Below are 5,829 nucleotides of genomic sequence, written 5' to 3'. Positions count from 1 at the left end.
TATATTTTTCCAAATTTAATAAGAATTTAGGATTTCAAATTTGGTAAGTTTACAGTCAGCTGTACATAGTTCTAATTTTGTTGCCCTTGATTTATTTCTTACAGGATTCAAAAGGATTTTATTTGTAAAATTTTTTGATTTGGCAAATGTATTAGTCAGGTTGAACGGCCATTAATACCATATACTGGGTGGTTTAAACAACAGATATTTATTCTGTCTAGTGGAGTCTGGGAAGTCTAAGATCAGGACACCAGCATAGTCAAATGCTGGTGAGGGATCTTTTCCTGGTTGTGCCTGCGTGTTCTTTCCTAGGTATGTGCATGTAGAAACAGAGAGAGCAAAATCTCTCTCACTCTTCCTCTTCTTAGAAGGCCACCAATCCTACTGAATTAAGGTCCCATTCTTATGATCTCATAATTTAACCTTAATTACTGCCTACACATTCCATCTCCAAATATAGTCACATTGAGGTCAGGGCTTCAACGTATGAAATTCAGAGGGATACAATTCAGTTCATAGCAGCAAACTACCCACAATATTTAGGTAGAGTTATAGCTACACATAAATATGGGCACCTAGGACTTCCATGTGGCCAGTGCTCAGTAAACATTTGTTTGACAAGTGAAATAGCCAACTTCTAGAAACGATGCTACAGCTAAGGGAAAAAGAATATCTGGTGAAAGAATATCCACTGTGCTCTGCTTTAGACAAAGTCAACGTATGAAAAGGAGGAAATATGCATACCGATATATTTACTACATAAAATAATTTACTAAGACTTCCTTTGGGCATAGGAAACATTTAAAAATTCCATTTATATGTATTTTCTTTCTGAAAAACTTCTATTAAGTAAATTGAGATACGTGTATAAATAGGTAATAACTCAGATAAAGTTAGTAAAAGAAACAATCAGACTGACAATCTGAAGTGGTTTATCCTCAAAGGTTTTATGAAGTGAGATTTTTGATAGGCTGGAGAAGAGAGAGGCGGAAATTCGAGCACTGGAAATTAAACACATCCACTACAGTTCACTGGCCAAAGTCAAGTCCCATGATCACATCTGACTTTCAGGGTGGAGGGAGTACAATTCTCCTTCGTATAAGAGGTGGACTGGTCAATGAATTGTAGTAAAGCCTGTCACAATGACTGTAGAGACGTTTTCAATGAAAAATCGACCTTATTCTCCAAGGTATTTGTTGAAACATTTTATTTTTACTTATTTGAGTGTTAGCAACAATGCTTGACCGCTGCATAGAAAATAAAAGCAAAAGATGGCTTAGAGTTCTACAGCCGCTGGTGTGCAGCAATTTCTCTTTCACACTTCTCTTTGGCATCTGTGTGGATCTGAAGAGACAATTTTGGTCTTTGAGGTTTCAGAATTGATTGAAAGTGAAATAATTAGGGTCTCTTGCTTTGTCGGAAAAAGCCAGAACCTGAAAGGTGCCCCGAAGGGAGAAGTAGCATTTAAGTGCAGCATGCTCTAGAGAAGAAAGATGCTGGCGCTTACAAATCTGCTGAAAGCCCCTCTCAACAGTTTTCTTATCCTCCTTTACTCGGAGAGCTGAGCAGCAAGTTCAATGAACAGAGACAGAAATCTAATCCAGCTGTCTGGCATGCCACTTACAAGAAAGAGACACCCATCTTCCTCAGGACAGCATTCTCAGGGCTCACAAAGCAGGCAATCTTTCTTTTTTTGAAAGTGAAAGCTAAACCTTTCAACATTGCTTCAACCGAGTCAGAATTTCATTGTAATTGTCACATGAACGGTCCACAAGTACTACTAACTAACAAGTATGAAATTCATGATTCTCTGCTACACTCCCAGGAGGTACTGTGCCAGTATCAGCTTCATGTTAGTGGGGATGTGCGTGAGTCATAGAATAAAAGGAAAGAAAAATAACCTAAATGTGCCCATTTGTAACTGTTATGGGGTCTGAAGCCATTTTATTTAGCTTTACTGGGGGAAGGGCCTTGGCACTAATCTAAACAGAAGAGAATATTCATAAACTAATTTGACCAGGGCATGTAGCCATGGGCAGAATTTCACTGTATTTGAGCAATTTGGAATCGTGTTGCAACATAGGCCTAGTGAGTATTTCACTATAGTAGAACTTTTCTAACTAATTTCTACTCAAGCAATCTACCAGGTTAAGCAACTGTCTACAGTTTTACTGTAAAATATCCCAACTGGATACTATAGCCACTAAAAACTGGCAACTGGTAGGCTAATCTCTTGTAATCCATGTACTTCTTCATTACCCACCAGCTGAGTTGTATACTCGCCAAGAGTGAGCTGTATTTGTCCCCAGACTTACTAGTATCAGTTGTACTTGCTTTAATTATAATATTTAATTACATATGTAAACTGCTGAAACGTAAATGTGAGAAGAAAGAGTTGCTTATTCTCGAAAAACAGGCCTGAATGCCTTGGAAAGATTCAATAAAAGGAAATTGTAGGAGAGATAAAGGTAAAAGATTAAAAGGAAAAATAAAATAAATTTAGAAGAACTCTGTATTCATTGCTTTGCAGGTGACTTTACTTCATTTTACAGTTACTGAAAATGGACATCTTTATAATTATAATGTTATTTATGCAAGATAGATACAGAACTTCAATCCTTTACTCAAAGAGAAGCACTTGGTCCTACATTAAAAGATTGAAAATTAATGCATAGTAATAAGCTCTAAGTAAACACAAAATTTTTAAGCTAAGTGATCTTTTTGTTTTTCTTTCATTTTTTCAATTTTTTATTAGAAAAAATATTCAAATCTACAGAAAAAATACACAGAGCTTCAGGACAATAAATGCCTGTATATTCTGCCACATTTTTAGTCTCTCTTAATACATATATACATGCATATATACATGCAGATATTTTAAGAATGAATTGAAAGCAAATTGAAGACACTGTAATACTTTACCCCTAAATATTCCAGCCAGCATCTCCTAAGAGTAAAGACATTCTCCTTTATAACCACAATACCATGATCATTTTTAGAAAATTGATAATTTAGTAACATCACCTAATATACTGTCTTTATGTATCCCCAGAAGCTTCCAATATGTCTTTTATAGCATTTTTCCCACACTTAGAATCCAAACCAAGTTTCACACATTGCATTTACTTGTTATGTCTCTTTATCCCCTTTTAATTTAGAATAACATTTTTATATTATCTGTTCTTTATGACATGGATTTTTTTAAGAGTCTAGACCAGTTGTCTTACTGATAACTCTATATAATGGATTTGTCTGATTATTTCCTCATTATTAGATTCAGTTGAAACATCTTTTTTGTAAGAACACTGGATAAGTGATATGTACTTGTATCTGGAAAAAAAAATTGAAATATTATTGTCATTTGTATCAGTACCTCTCCTCACAAAAATAAATGTAATCACTTCAGCTAATATTCTTAGCTGAAGATACATTTTTTTTGTAATTAGTAGTTTATCCATGAGAAGATATTTCACTATCACGTGAATACCCTATTCTCCAACAACTTTGATCCAATAGTTATAGCTTCTATCAACAACCTTTGCCTAGCTAAAGTGTTACATAGATAACTGCAAAAGAAAGATTTCCTAATTCTGCAATTCCTTCTACTTTTATTGGCTGACATTTTTATGCTCCTCCTGTCTCCAAATAAGAGCTTTCCCTCATATTTCCCTTTCTCTATTTCTCTTTCTCTCTTTAAGTATCTCATGGACCCAGAAGTTTCTCTTATTCAATGTGCTACAATCTATTACTTTCATAATTTTTTGATGCTCAAATTGTCCCAGATTTTCACAGTGGAAGGCCTTTCTATTCCGCTTCTGTGATTGTTCACATCTCCATTAGTCCCTGAACACTTGTGTTATAGCACCAGACTTCTTTGTATTTTCCCTGAAATCAGCCATTTTTTCCAAAGAAATTTGATTCCTTTACTAGGAAATGGTATTTGGAAACTAGGATCTGGGTACTAGATGTGTTTATTACTACTTGGGTGTCTTGTTTCTAGTCTATAATAATTCCTTAATATTATCAAATATTCAGTCAGTGTTCAAATTTCTACAAGTGTTGAAATTCTACAAGTATTGCCTGACTCTTCCTCTCTCTCTTTTCCCCTCCTTTTTTTTTTTTTTTTTGCGTTAAAACCAGGACCCAAATAAGGTCATTACCTGCAGGTGGTTGATATTTGTCCCCTCTTGTCTCTCCTTTACTTTCCTTACAGTGAATTTGTTCATGTAGTGATTTTTATTCCCTTCTGGAGTATCCTACAGTATGGATTTTGCTGATCACATCCCCATGGTGTGATTCAACATGTTCTTCTGTATCTAGTATGTCCTGTAAGTTGGTTGTTAGACCCAGAGTGTTTATTTATTTTTTGGCAAGAATAGCTCATAAGGGATGTCACATATTTCCCTCAGAAGGCAAATAATGCCTAGTTGATTCTTTGTACGGGATGTCAGCAAAAATTATCACTGCCAAGATCCACTAACTTGTTAGGATTGCAAAATATTGATACTCAAATTCTACCTTTTTCATTTATTCTTTGGAATACCTATAAGTAGACATTTTTCCTCATCAAATATTTGGTTACCCAGGGATACAGTTCGACAGGAAAGATAAGAGTATTTTTAGCTTGGCCGGGCACAGTGGCTCATGCCTGTAATCCCAGCACTTTGGGAAGCCAAGGTGGGTGGATCACCTCAGGTCAGGAGTTCAAGACGAGCCTGGCCAACATGCTGAAACCCTGTCCCTACTAAAAATACAAAAATTAGCCAGGCTTGGTGGTGCACGCCTATAATCCCAGCTGCTTGGGAGGCTGAGACAGGAGAATTGCTCGAAACTGGGAGGCGGAGGTTGCAGTGAGACAAGATTGCACCACTGCACTCCAGCCTGGGCAACATAGCGAGACTCCATCTCAAAAAACAAAAAAAAGAAAGAAAAAAGAAAAACAAAGAATATTCTTAGCTTTTTTTTTTTTTTTCAAAACAATGAGTTGATTACCTAGAATTTTCCAAAAGTGACCAGTAATTTCTCTGCTATCATTATGAACTCATGAATTTAAACCTATTTCATATGTTTCAATTTGCTGCATTATTTTCCTAATTATGTTCAAAATGTTCCAGATTTTGTCCAAGAAAAAAAAAAAAAAACCTGCTCAAGATGATTCCTGCACCCTTTTGTCACAATCCCAGTTGCCTTTAATATTTAGCTTACTTTCTGATAGGACAAGATGTTCCAGGCTTATCTTGTAAACTTTCTGCCCGAGATTCTGGAATCTTCCATTTATTCATCAAATTCTGGTTCCTTTTAATGAGAATGAAGATATAGAGACCACAATTAGGACAGTAGAGGTGTTCACTGTTGTGAGGTTATCATTGTTTTTCAGGTTATTTTAGGGAAAGGGCTACAAAATACTTTTTACAAAACAATAAAATGGAGCACGTGTTCATACTGATACTTCCAATTCAAATCCAAGACTGCAGAACTTTTCTTAAGCTCATCAATCTTATTATATCTATCTGTATCTCTTTTATCGTATACCAAATGTCCCAGCTTTCAGCATCTCATTATCATAATACATCCTATTTACTTTATCCCACTATACTCCTCAGTTTGAGAACAGCACCTATATTACCATCGATAACATGATTACCAAAAAAAGATTAAGATTATTTTGTCCTTTTTGTTTTTTCAGTTGGTCCTTTAGATATAATCCACCAGGAATACAAAGAAAGTTTTAATATAGTTAACCATAATTTAAAGTTACTTGAAATAATTTCCCTCTCTGTGGGTATGCCACCAACTCAATAAATTTAGATTCATTTGCTTTAGTTTGCT

At 35.3% G+C, this 5,829-nt stretch overlaps 1 long non-coding RNA gene across 2 annotated transcripts; it reads right to left on the bottom strand.

Annotated features, from left to right (window-relative positions):
• Positions 1-1,191: 1,191 nt before the first annotated feature.
• Positions 1,192-5,301, bottom strand: LOC135969738 (uncharacterized). 2 transcript variants are annotated; one of them, XR_012431304.1, is made up of 2 exons: positions 5,206-5,301; positions 1,192-1,344 (listed from the first exon to the last, which is right to left on the bottom strand). It is a non-coding gene; the product is annotated as an uncharacterized lncRNA (long non-coding RNA). The 2 variants fall into 2 exon arrangements; XR_010585156.1 differs by lacking the exon at positions 1,192-1,344 and adding an exon at positions 2,719-3,330 and having other exon boundaries at positions 5,206-5,296.
• Positions 5,302-5,829: the final 528 nt, after the last annotated feature.

Source organism: Macaca fascicularis, chromosome 2, assembly GCF_037993035.2.
Source record: "Macaca fascicularis isolate 582-1 chromosome 2, T2T-MFA8v1.1".
Lineage (NCBI taxonomy): Eukaryota > Metazoa > Chordata > Mammalia > Primates > Cercopithecidae > Macaca > Macaca fascicularis.
This window is presented reverse-complemented; position numbering and strand designations above follow the sequence as displayed.